The 14,015-nt window shown below is 40.4% G+C and overlaps 1 protein-coding gene across 4 annotated transcripts in view; it reads right to left on the bottom strand.

The window, feature by feature from the left end:
* The window catches only part of DNAJC5B (DnaJ heat shock protein family (Hsp40) member C5 beta), a 96,651-nt gene that overhangs the window by 47,558 nt on the left and 35,078 nt on the right, over nucleotides 1-14,015 (bottom strand). Inside the window, exon 1 of one of the 4 annotated variants that reach the window (XM_006150441.1) lies at nucleotides 9,371-9,478. The exons of the other annotated variants lie outside the window; for them this stretch is intronic. The gene's annotated coding sequence lies outside the window, so the exon portion shown is untranslated. Of the gene's footprint in view, nucleotides 1-9,370; nucleotides 9,479-14,015 lie in introns of those variants that run through there. 4 annotated transcript variants of the gene reach the window in all.

The raw sequence follows: 14,015 nt of genomic DNA, 5'->3' as shown, positions 1-14,015 counted from the left end.
TCGTGTCCCGGACCCGGTGGCTTAAAACTCACGCCGGGCGCGTGTGTGTGCGTGCCCAAGATCCCGAGAGGAGAATGGAGGAGAAGGGATTGCGGCGTGACCATCCCCCCTGGGGGGTGATTTCTCTATGTCTCTCTCTTTCTGTCTCTATGTCTCTCTCTGTCTGTCTGGCGAGCGCACGCGCCCTACAGTGAAAATCTCTCTCCAAAAAAAAAAAAAAAAAGAGAAGTTAGCTTTATCTGCTAGGCACAGAGACCCAAGTGCTGGTGTCTAAGATTCATTCACTCTGATTTTGTGGTTTTCCAAGGAGCTAAGGAAGAGCTAGATAATTGTGTGATTTCTGACTCAGTAGGCCAACATTTTGTAGGGCTCTTACACTCAGCATGCCAAGAAAACCAGTCAGCCTCTCTTTGGGGTATCTTAATCATGTTTTTAATGTAGTTTCAAAATGTATGTTATCCATGTAAGTAAAAATGAACATTTATGTTACATAGGAGATTTTGGATACTTATGACTCATGTAAATGGCATAACTGCTCTGTGTTCTACAGGGTTTTCTTTTCTTTATCCTCTAACTGCTTCCTACTTGAAGGTCCCAGTGTCACACCAAAAGCACTGTATCCCAAATGGAAGCATTTGCCTTTGATTGCTGATCTGCCGTTCCTTTGTTTGCCACTTCAGTGAGTGGTTCCTCATTTAGTAAGGTGATCACGCCAGTCATTTGAAAGATGGTCATGGAGAAGCTGAGAATATGACCAAGGGGATAACAGATATACACCCACGAGCAAAATTTTTTTGCCCATCAATTCATTTTTGTATTTGACAAATATTAGCATGGTGCTAGTGCAGGAAGAACACCATAGACGACACGGCACAGTATATGCCTTCAAGGAACTGATAAAGTGAGAGAAGCAGAAAAGAAACAAGGAAATTACAACCTGAGAGGATTTAGCGCTCTTGTGGAACAGCACAGTAGATGGAGCATGTAGATGGCCTGGAGGAATGTGCCTTGTGAGGTCTCCAGCAGGCCAGCTTCCCTGAGCCCACCTCAATGCCCTTTGTGATGATTTTGGAGGTGATGTTTGAGTTTCTTTCTCTCATTCTCAATTAGATTCTAACTTTTTGCTTAGGTATAATTTTTTTTTTTTTTTTGGAGAGGTTTTTGCTATAGGGCGCATACACTAGCCAGAAAGACAGAGAGAGACAGAGAGACAGAAAGCGAGAAATCACTCCCCAGGGGGGATGGTCACGCCACAATCCCTACTCCTCCTTTCTCCTCTCAGATCTTGGACACGCACACACATGCGCCCGGCGTGACATAGCCATTACGCTAATTGCTGGTCCCTCATGCTATTTTTCATAGAGTAACAGATGAATGAAAATTATTTCTGTTTTATCTGTTGAATACTGTAGCATTAGGGAGATTTAACATGTATGATTTCAGATTGATTTGCACTGTAATATTAAAGAAGGAGATGTAAAAGTTTTATGTTGAATACTCAATAGCATTTTCCAGAAACCATGTCTCAAATAAAAGTCAGCCTATTAAACTGTTAAAAGATACAAATTAGAAACTGAGATAAAGACAAAGCTGCAAGAGTATATTGCTTAGCATCCCATTTTTATTTTCCAATGTGTAATGACATTCAATAATTGCCTGTCATGTTTATCTAGCACCGTTAAAATCCTTAATGCCACTACTGAACTGCTAGATAAGCATTCCCTTGCCTTTTCTGCTAAGATCATTTTTGAGGGCAATTAACATCAAACAATTAGGGGGGATAGAAAAACATTTGAAGCATTTTAAGGCTAAATAAACTGCTGGCATCTTGTAACAATTTATGGTTTCTGAGAAATGTTAGAATAAAATAAACAACTTTACCACTAGGGTGTTAAAACTTTTAGCAGTTCAACGCTGAATTTGACCCTTGGAAATCAAACTCCTGACTGATGATCATATTTTTTTTTAATCCTAGATGTGTTCTGAATACTGCTTTCAGGTTGAAGTGAATACGCAATACTAGCAGGTTTGAAGTGGCAACCAAAGGACATACTGTTTTTGAGATACATTGAGTACCTCATTTATTTGAATTATGAATGTGCAGATTAAGTAGCTTTCAACAATCTTCACGATTACTAAATTGTACTGTTGAAAGGTGCACTGTTGATGAATTAAAGAAGTTGAAAGCACATGGAAAATATTGGTTGGTTCTGATTTACAGCTGTGTGAATGAGTAACTCTGGCACTCTATCTGAAATATATGAATTAATCTCAAAAGCGACCTCAAAAATCTTTCCTACTTAAATGAGTATTATATGCACATGACTGCAACCAGAAACGAGAGTATTTAGCTAGACTTTTATCTATGGTGGTCTCAAGGATTTAAATTTGCTTAGGTATAATTTTTTTTTTTTTTTTGGAGAGGTTTTTGCTATAGGGCGCATACACTAGCCAGAAAGACAGAGAGAGACAGAGAGACAGAAAGCGAGAAATCACTCCCCAGGGGGGATGGTCACGCCACAATCCCTACTCCTCCTTTCTCCTCTCAGATCTTGGACACGCACACACATGCGCCCGGCGTGAGTTTAAGCCGCCGGGTCCAGGACTCGAAACACAGTGCACAACATGGGAGTCCAGCGACTGCTGGGCCTTGCTTAGGTACTTTTGAAAGTAATTTTGGGAATCTGTGATTCTTCAACATTTTTAAGTTGGTAGCTAAATTTTTTTATAATATGTTTAAACAGATGCAACAGATGTGATCTCCAGCATGTCATTAACCTTGGTATGTTAGAGCAAAAGCAGTTGTAACATTCTTTTAAATGCTTTCAATGAAATCTGAAAGTCATAGAATGTAAATTAGCCCTCATACACACACACGGTCTCTGTCATATACACGCCCACACACAAACACATATACGTTCTTTGGAGTCATCCTGGGGCCCCACTGAGTTTGAAAACTGCCGTTCTGTGGGGCTATTTCTGTGACCCTTGTGTATCCATTATAGCACCTAGTACCCCGTGCCAGAACTTGGTTAAGTACTTTACAAGTATTTAATGCTGAACAAGTATCTGAGGTTAGTACTATAATCTGCATTTTACTTACAAAGAAAATAAAGCTCAGAGAAGGGATTTAAATCCTGGTCTTTCTGACATCACATCTTGCCTTTTTACCTGCTACTTTATACACTTCAACTGAGAAATTTTAATATTAAAAGATATGCAGAGTACCCCCCACACTCACCAAGAGAATGTATAACTTTTACCACATTCCTAACACTCCCAACCTGCCTACTGCTATGCTTTCCACCACAGGACTTAATAACACCTAAAAATACTGCATATCTGATTTATTACTAGGTTTTCCCCTTGCTCCTGAGTATAGGCTTTAAGAAGCAGGGATTTGATCTGTTTTGTTCACTGATACTTTCTCAGTACCTAGACCAGTGCCCAACACCTAGCTGCTACTCAATAAATACTTGTTGAATAATGAACGAGGTGCTAGTATAAAGCCATTAATATTGTCATAAACTCTAGACAGATGAGTGGTTGCTATACACTTCCACCAGTCTCCACTTCTGCGATAAGCAGGTAGCAGTATAAAGTATGGATCAATGGTCCACTGACTTTGGAGTGAAGGATTTCATGTCATTCAATATCAAGAAAAGAAAGAATCTGGGGCCAGCAGGTGGTGTGGTGCTAAAGGTGCTGGATTCCCACTTGGCTGACCATGATGTGAGTTCTGGACCTGGAGGTTTGTTTTCTCACTTTCTTTTAGACTCTCTGTCTCTCTCTGGTGATTGCATGTGCCCCATAGCAAATTTTAAAATAATAATAATAATCAAATTTTATTTATTATCATTCTTCAGTTTGACCAGAGAAAGAGAGAGAGAAAACAAGTTGCCAGGTCTGAGACCTGAACCGTGGTCAGCCATGTGTGAGTCTGGAGCCTTAACTACCATGCCCCCTGTCAGTCTCATAAATACATAATTCAAAAAAAAAAAAAAAAGAAAAGAAAAGAAAAGAAGGAATCTAAATGTACCCCAAAGTACTTGCTGATCAGGGTGAAATAGCAAACTTTATGTGCCTCCTTGAAGTTGCAAAGGAAAACACAAAATCAGGTAGGCTTGGCTGTAGGACTGTGGTAGGGCTGTGTCTGTGAGTCACTGCAGCATGTCATTCACTGCTGGGAGTTTGTACGCATCAGGACATGTTTGGAAAGCTGATGATAGCAGCCTCTTGGAATTTCCATGGAGTAAAAGAACATTCCAGAAAAAAATCTAAGCCATCGTTGGGGCAGTCACTGCTGGGTGAGTTTGTAGAACTGAGGGGACAGCCTGACAGAAGGCTACCTGAGGGTGAGATGGAACTGCAGAATCTTCTGGAAAATAATGCATCTTAGGAAAAAAAAAAGAGCCAGGCACGATGATCTTGACCCAGGAGCAAAGCTTTATCTGTCGGAGAGGATTGAGATCCTCAGTATAGGGTCACTACTGCCAGTCTCTGGCTTACCCATGAACATGTATGTACCTGGGTCCTAGAGAAAAGAAGAGCTACAAGAAAAGATGGGAGGAGCCTTCCTACCAGACTTTGACACAAACTGGAGGTGTTAACAGACTATCCATAAGAAGGAAGCCATTCTCTTGCACCTCCCAGTGGTACAGTCCAGCAGGCACTGGTGATTCCTTCACATCTCAAGATGAATAGCAGATGAGGCTCCTGGGGCTGGAAGTGTAGACAAAGGACTGGGGACTGGGTATCTAGCAAGGCACCTTTGCTATGCTTACCAAGCCTGGTAGGGCAGTGCAAAATAGCAGTGGGGCAGTTGATCCAGCTGAATGGCAGTGGAGCTGCAGTAGCAGAGTCTAAAGCATAAGGCTATACCCAGAAGAGACCATGGATGTGACCGTGAGTGAATGGCAAATCATCTGACAGGGCAGAACTTGTCATGGTAGACCATGCCACGGCATGGAAATGAACTGACTCCTGGGCCCCAGGAGAATTTGTCAGAGGAGACTGCTAGACAAGGGTGGCAGATACTTGGCAAAGAACTCATATTCTTGAGTCACTTGAAAAGAGCTGGAACCTGAATATTGGGGTTTGTAGAGAACATCCTTTAAGTCCCTCATTTCAATAGCCCACTATCATCTCTGTTGTCCAATTGTCCCACAATTCACCAGTGTCTCTATCTCTTTCCTTCTCTCCTCCTTCACTAGTTACTTCACTTAAAATTCCTGTTGGTTAAGAAAGACTCTAGGGACCAGCAGATGGCTTAGCAGTTACGTCACTGGGCTCGTATGTAGTCAACCATGGTTCAAGTCCTGGACTGTTGGCTTAAAACTCATGTTAGGGCCAACACCCAGTAAAAAGCCAGAATCCATGTGCATCTGAGGTGGGCCTTGCCAACACCAGATCAGCTCTTCAGAAGTTCTGAAGGGAGTACTATACCAGGAAAACTAAAGACAGACAAATAAGAGAACATAAAATGACCAAGAGAAAGGCCAACCTAATGGTAGGAACAAGTTCTGAAATATCAATAGTAATGTTGAATGTTAACGGAAAGGTCAGACTACAGTAACACTGCAAATTCAACAAAAGAGAGATTACATGAGACTGAACTGGTGAAATAGAATTCTATGACTTTTTTCTAAAACATTACTGATTTTCTTCTATGCCTTGTCTTCCAGATTTAAGGATTTTTGTTTTCTTTTGAGTTCTTGATAGGTTCAGCAATTTGTTAAAAAAAAAAGAATTTTATTAATTGAAACATAAACTTTTCTCCCCTCCTGACCTCTTTGAAACTGGAAAATATTTGGAAGCATTCTTATTTTGCAGCAGAATGGTTATTTGCATAAGTTCAATAATTTAATAGTATCTGTTGCCTTGCATCAGAAATTGAATTCTTCTGGGACTTTGTGCAAATAACAGACCAAATTGAGATTAGCCTAATTTTTTTTTTTTTTGCAAATAATTTAGTTTATACCTCTCTTTAGTAAACGGGAATAGAAAGATGTTTCAGAAGAAAATTACAGTCCATTTGTCACTAGATTCTATCTTTGTCTGTACTTTCAGTTTAGGATCTTCTGTAAATCAATAACATGTGAAAAAAAAATTTTAGTATGGAAGGGAGGGAGGGGAAAGCAGAAGGAAAAACAGGTAAAAGTATGCTTAATTGACAAAAATCAGAAGCTATTTGCTGATGATAATGTATATAGTAATATCTTTGTCTTGACTGACATACATGGTATTTGTGTTGGAAAAAGAAATGTATACTATAAAGACGTGATTAAATGTAAATACATTTTTTTGAGAGTTTTTTTTTTTTTGCTATAGGGCACGTGCACTCGCCAGACAAACAGAAAGAGACAGAGAGACAGAAAGTGAGAAATCACCCCCCAGGGGGGATGGCCATGCCACAATCCCTTCTCCTCCATTCTCCTCTCAGGATCTTGGGCACGCACGCACACGCACCCGGCGTGAGTTTAAGCCACCGGGTCTGGGACTCGAACCACAGTAGACTACATGGGAGTCCAGCGACATAGCCATTACGCTAATTGCTGGTCCCAATAAATTTTTTTAAATGCAGGGGGAAAAAAAACTCATGCCGGGTGTGTGTGCTTGCATGCCCAAGATCCCAAGAGGAGAATGGAGGAGAAGGGATTGTGGTGTGGCCATCTGCCCTTGGGGGGTGATTTCTCTCTGTCTCTCTGTCTCTTTGGTGAGTGCACATGCCTATACCAAAAAATTGTCTCTTAAAAAAATTAAAAGAAAGACTCTAAATTAGATGGGGAGAGGAAAATTATGACAAATGTGTGAAAGACGGATAACCTTTTAGCCATTCCAGGTGTATTAGAATTTTGAAAGATTAAGCAAATGAGTCACCTTCAGACAACATGTTAAGGGGTAGTAAAGACTTTAAAGAGGTGGGGAAAATATTTGCTTATCTCTGGCAAACATTGGTAGGTAGGGGTAAGTGATATCTTAGTCTGTTTACTTTTGCTATAACCAAATACCACAGACTAGGTCATTTATTTTATTCTATTTTATTTGTCAGAGGCTGCATGTGCTGGGGAGAGATAAAGAGAGAGAGAGAGAGGGAGCAAGCAGCTCTTCAATGGGGCATGATCACATCGCGATCCCTTTTCCTCCATTTTTCCGTTCTGTTGGGTGTTTAGACATGCGCACACACACATGCCCAGTGTGTTTTTCAAACCGTCAGGTCAAGATTTGAACTGTGATTGGCCATGTGGGAATCCAGTTTATGCATAGTGTTTAACCACTGCACTGCAGGGTTGGTCCCAGGTTGGGTTATTTATAAAAAAAAGTTTACTTAGCTCACAGTTCTGAAGGCTAGAAAGTCTAAAATAGAGGGACCACATCTGGTGAGCGCTTTCTTGCTATGTCCTAACAAGGCACAGGCAGAGGCAGAATGGCAAACCTAGTTGAACCACCATGATAGCTTACTCATTCCCTAGAGAAATGCATTTGTCCCTCTTAATGAGATAATTGTCCCTGAAAGGCCCCACCACAATGACAATGAAATTTCAACTTAATTTCAATGCCACAGGGCACACCCAAAACAGCAAGTAACATGACCCTGGGATAAGAAAATTGAATTAAATGAACCTTAAGACTTCAAGCTCCTTGAGATGATTATGCCCTCCAATGCTAAAAGCAAATTTACTCCATAACGAAGGGCCTGGATGAAACTCATACCATGAGTTTCACTCTTTTTGCTATAGGGCACGTGCACTCGCCAGACAAACAGAAAGAGACAGAGAGACAGAAAGTGAGAAATCACCCCCCAGGGGGGATGGCCATGCCACAATCCCTTCTCCTCCATTCTCCTCTCAGGATCTTGGGCACGCACGCACACGCACCCGGCGTGAGTTTAAGCCACCGGGTCTGGGACTCGAACCACAGTAGACTACATGGGAGTCCAGCGACATAGCCATTACGCTAATTGCTGGTCCCAATAAATTTTTTTAAATGCAGGGGGAAAAAAAACTCATGCCGGGTGTGTGTGCTTGCATGCCCAAGATCCCAAGAGGAGAATGGAGGAGAAGGGATTGTGGTGTGGCCATCTGCCCTTGGGGGGTGATTTCTCTCTGTCTCTCTGTCTCTTTGGTGAGTGCACATGCCTATACCAAAAAATTGTCTCTTAAAAAAATTAAAAGAAAGACTCTAAATTAGATGGGGAGAGGAAAATTATGACAAATGTGTGAAAGACGGATAACCTTTTAGCCATTCCAGGTGTATTAGAATTTTGAAAGATTAAGCAAATGAGTCACCTTCAGACAACATGTTAAGGGGTAGTAAAGACTTTAAAGAGGTGGGGAAAATATTTGCTTATCTCTGGCAAACATTGGTAGGTAGGGGTAAGTGATATCTTAGTCTGTTTACTTTTGCTATAACCAAATACCACAGACTAGGTCATTTATTTTATTCTATTTTATTTGTCAGAGGCTGCATGTGCTGGGGAGAGATAAAGAGAGAGAGAGAGAGGGAGCAAGCAGCTCTTCAATGGGGCATGATCACATCGCGATCCCTTTTCCTCCATTTTTCCGTTCTGTTGGGTGTTTAGACATGCGCACACACACATGCCCAGTGTGTTTTTCAAACCGTCAGGTCAAGATTTGAACTGTGATTGGCCATGTGGGAATCCAGTTTATGCATAGTGTTTAACCACTGCACTGCAGGGTTGGTCCCAGGTTGGGTTATTTATAAAAAAAAGTTTACTTAGCTCACAGTTCTGAAGGCTAGAAAGTCTAAAATAGAGGGACCACATCTGGTGAGCGCTTTCTTGCTATGTCCTAACAAGGCACAGGCAGAGGCAGAATGGCAAACCTAGTTGAACCACCATGATAGCTTACTCATTCCCTAGAGAAATGCATTTGTCCCTCTTAATGAGATAATTGTCCCTGAAAGGCCCCACCACAATGACAATGAAATTTCAACTTAATTTCAATGCCACAGGGCACACCCAAAACAGCAAGTAACATGACCCTGGGATAAGAAAATTGAATTAAATGAACCTTAAGACTTCAAGCTCCTTGAGATGATTATGCCCTCCAATGCTAAAAGCAAATTTACTCCATAACGAAGGGCCTGGATGAAACTCATACCATGAGTTTCACTCTAAGTTATTTCGCTTTTGACATGGGCTGCAAATTCACCTTGTGCCAGATAAATGGTTTTTGATCAGTAGCATGAAATGGCAGGGTAATTTTAGACTTATAAGGATGATGAGGATATTTGTTCATTCACAATAGTACCTGGAATTCACATTATGCTCTTCAACAAAGGGCTCCACATACCTTGAAAAAATCTCATTTCTCTTTATAAAATCACAATGAGGCAAGAGCTTCCGTACCTGAAGAATTGACACAATAAAAGCCTCACTCTTGTCACCTTTCCCACCTGTCCTTTTCCAGTGGCTGGAGACTCCAATTTATCAGCTGATTCATGAAGTATGGTTGAGTATTAAGTAACGTAGGAAGAAATGTTTTATTCACAGGAATCCTCTGTGAGAAAGATTTATAAGTAGGCATAGAAGGGACTGAGATAGCTTACTGAGGTTGCTATTTGTGGTAATTCTCTAAAGGAATAAAGAAGATGCCAATAATTTCTTTCCCAACTTTGTACTTACAACTTAGGGAACATTGCCCCTTTTCCTTCCCATAGAGTTGGGTCTCACGTTCTTGCTAAATGGCAGTGGGAGATTATAAATGCAGACCTCAAATCCAAAATAGATAGACTTGGAAGAGCATGTGACCCAACTGGATCCATTAGATCCTTACTCCAGGAATTTGGGATTGGGACATGCAAAAACTGGAAAGTGAACGCGAACTAAGATAGTCTCCCACTCCGCACTTCTGTCTTCCTTGCTGGGGTTATGGAGTTTTCCTCTCTGAGAAGCTCACATTAGTTTAAAAAGATAATCTTAATGAGGAACAGTTTAAATATCTATCCACAAGAAACTGATTAAATCACGGGATTTCTATGGCACAAAATACTACTTGGCAGTATGAAAAGAATGGAGAAACTTCTCATGAACTGATCATTTCTTAAAATGTTGATCAAGATTTATCATTAAGGAAAGATGACAAAGTACAGGAAAGGAGAAATAATATATCGCCTATTTGCATAAGAAAAGAATAACAAAACATAAATATAAACATAAATATTAAATCATTCGCATTTAATATTATCTTAGAGCTTAAGTCAACGGGTTTTGTTTGTTTACTTGTTTGCTTCCTCTATTTCTCATTTCTCCATTTCCCATTTCTTATTTTTTGTGGGTTATCTGAACATTTTTTAGGATTCCATTCTTATTTATTTGTAGTGCTTTGGAGTGTATTGTTCTGTGTAGTTTGTAAAGTTTTCATAGTGGTTTTACATTTTATATATACATATATATATATATAGAGAGAGAGAGAGAGACCACAATCTATTGAGATCAACATTTTCAATCTTAGTGAAATGTGAAAATCTTACTCCCATTTAAGTTCCTTTATTCTCCCATTTTAAAGTTTTAAATATTGGTTTTGAATAGTGTTATAATTATTGTATCATAATCATCATATGCAACTTAGAAAACTCATGGGAAGGTTAATCTTTTGTATTTACCTATATGCAGAGTCTTTTTATTTTTTAAGAATTTTTTTAAATTTAAAATTTTATTTATTCATTCGTCTTATTTTAATTTGACCAGAGAGAGACAGAGAGAGAGAGAGACAGTGAGAAAGCAAGCTGCCAGGTCCAGGACTTGAACCATGGTCATCCATGTAGGAGCATCCAGCACCCTAACCACCATACCACCTGCTGGTTCCCAGAGTCTTTTAAAAGTTCATAGAAAATGCATATTATGAAAAAATTATGTATTGATTTCAATTTTTTGCATCAAAATAAACTCTTACCTTCATTCTATTTTTTTATCAAGTTTATCAAGTCCCTCCTATTTCTGCATTTTCCATCGTTCTTTTTTCTTCCTGATGAGCTATCTTTTTTTTTTTTTGAATTATTTTTGCTATAGGGTATGTGTGCTTGCCAGAAAGATAGAGAGAAAAAGAGAAATCACTCCCCAGGGGGTCCCTTTTTCTCCATTCTCTTCTCAGGATTCTGGGCACACACACACATGTGCCTGGTATGAGTTTCAAGCCACCCGGTCTGGGACTCAAACTGTGGTCGACTATGTGAGAGTCCAGAGATGTAACCATTATGCCATCTGCTGGCCTCTAAGATTCCTTTTCTATTTCCTTTGTTTGAAGAATTTTCTTTAGTAATTCTTTAAAAGTATATCTGCTAGTGACAAATTCATTTAGATTTTATCTGAGACTGTCTTTATTTCTTCTTAATTTCTGAAATGCATTTCACCAGATACAGAATTTGTAGTTGACAACTTATTTCTTTCTTTCTTTTTCTTTCTTTTTTTTTTTTTTTTAGAGGTTTTTGCTATAGGGCACAGAAAGACAGAGACAGAGAGAGAGAAAGCAGGAAATTACCACCACCACCACCACCACCACCACCCAGGGGGATGGCCACGCCACAATCCCTTCTCCTCCATTCTCCTCTCAGGATCTTGGACACACAAGCACAGGCGTCCGGCATGAGGTTAAGCCACTGGGTCCGAGGTCGACTACATGGGAGTCCAGCGACATAGCCATTACACCAACTGCTAGTCCCGACAGCTTGTTTCTTTTAGCACTTGAAATATGTTGTGTCACTTGTTTCTGTCCTCTCTCTATTGCTTCATATGAGAAATATTCTGTTGTTAAAATTGGTTTCCCTACAGATAATGTGTTGTTTCTGTCTGGCTGCTTTTGAAACTTTTTCTTTGACTTTAGTTTTCAGAAGTTTAGTTCAAATGTGTTTTGAAATGGTTTGCTTTGGGTTTATCCTATTGAGGTTTACTCAACTTTTAAAATTTGAGGGTTAATATCTTTTGCCAAATTTGAGAAAATTTCAGTGATTACTTATTTGAGTACTTTTTGAGTTCCATTCTTTTTTTCTTTTTCTTCTAGGATTCTATTTCTACAAATGTTGGATTTTTTTTTTTTTTTTTAATTACTGGTCCACAGGACCTTGAGATTCCATTTGCTTAAGCTTATTCTCTCTCTGTAGGCCATATTGGGTAAATTCTACTGATCCGTTTTTAACCTCACAGATTTTACCCTCTGTCATCTCCACTCTATTAAGGTCATCTAGTTAGTTTTATTTCTTTTATTGTTCAGCTCTTTAACTTCCACTTAGTTCATTTTTTATAACTTTTATTTATTTGCTGAGATTTTCTATTTTTCCCTTGTCTCAAGAGAATTTGTAATGTTGAATTTTTTATGATGATTTCTTTAAAATACTTGTCAGATCATTTCAATATCTGGTTCATCTCATCGTGGGAATAGATAATTGGTTTTTTTCTCATTCAAGTTATGATTTTTCTTGGCTCTTTGTAGGATGCGTGATTTCAACTGTGTCTGGATATTTTGGCTATTATGTTATGAGTCTCAGTCCTATTTACATTTTCTTATTTTGGGCTGGCCTGGTACGCACTGGTTAAGCCCAGTACACAGGGAGCTGGATTTCACAAGGCAACTGCGGTGTGCATCTGGCCCTAGCAGCCTGGAAAACAAACACTCAGGGTATGTGTGCCTGCATGCTCCAAATCTTTTTTTTTGGAGAGGTTTTTTTTTTTTTTTTTCGCTATAGGGCGCGTGCGCTCGCCAGACAGACAGAGAGAGACAGAAAGCGAGAAATCACCCCCCAGGGGGGATGGTCACGCAATCCCTTCTCCTCCATTCTCCTCTCGGGATCTTGGGCACGTACGCACGCGTGCCCGGCGTGAGTTTTAAGCCACCGGGTCCGGGACGCGAACCACGGTCGACTACGTGGGAGTCCAGCGACATAGCCATTACGCTAACTGCTGGTTCCCCATGCTCCAAATCTTGAAGGAATGGAGAAATTACGGAGAAAAGATTGCTACATTAGTGTACACTCATTGGGAGATGCTTTCTCATTCTCTTTCTGGCAAGCACCAATGACCTCTGACAATAAAAGACAAACAAAAAAGAATTTTGTTTTAACAAGCTATCATCCTGTTTAGGTTTAGTATACAGGTTCTAGCCTGCTTTTGTGGGTGGTTCTAGGTTCTAATGACAATATAATTTTCAGGGTCTTTATGGTTCTTTTGGGCTTGTTTTTTTTTTTTTTTAAGAGAAATTTTTGCTATAGGTACATGTGCTCACCAGAGAAACAGAAAGCGAAAAATCACCCCTCTTCTCACCCCCCAGGAGGGATGGCCACACCACAATTCCTTCTCCTCTATTCTCCTCTCCTCCCGGGATCTTGGGCATACACGCATACGCACTCAACATGAGTTTTAAGCCACCACTGGGTCCAAGACTTGAACTGTGGTCAAATATGTGGGAGTCCAGTGACATAACCATTATGCCATCTGCTGGTCCCTGTTTGGGTTTCTTGATTTGTCTCCTATCCCCGAGGCTCCCACTGGTTATTACTGGTGACAGTTGAAGAGCTGAAAGAAGTTTCTCCAGGCTGAGTTGCCTGGTGCCTTTAGGTGGGTGAAGGAAGTTTCCAGCCCACAGGCTAAAAAGCACTTCCTGGGCTGGGACTTGTTATGGCAGAATCCCCCTTACCCATGTCCTCTGTCAAGCAGTCTCTGAGTAGAATAGGGCGTGTCAGACAAAGAGAGCACAAGCCCCAGTCTGTTATTGTTAGGGGGACTTCCAACTGGTGCCCCTTGCTGTTTCTGTGGGGCTTGTCTAGTGTTGTTGAAGGACTCCTGTTCAACTTGAAGGAAGAAAAAGGCTACCCAGATGCCTTCGTAGATTGGCTGGCACCTGGGTTACCTTCTGTTGGGGGGATTCATAAGATGCCCTGCCACTATGTTACTCCTTTAGGCCTGGGGTCCTAACCAATTCATCTTTCTCTTTCTACGGTTCAGAGTTCTCTTTTGGTTGCTTCTTATGTTATTTCCAAGGCTTTTAGTTGTGCTCAGCAGG

Source organism: Tupaia chinensis, unplaced genomic scaffold (assembly GCF_000334495.1).
Source record: "Tupaia chinensis unplaced genomic scaffold, TupChi_1.0 Scaffold000288_2, whole genome shotgun sequence".
NCBI lineage: Eukaryota > Metazoa > Chordata > Mammalia > Scandentia > Tupaiidae > Tupaia > Tupaia belangeri.
This window is presented reverse-complemented; position numbering and strand designations above follow the sequence as displayed.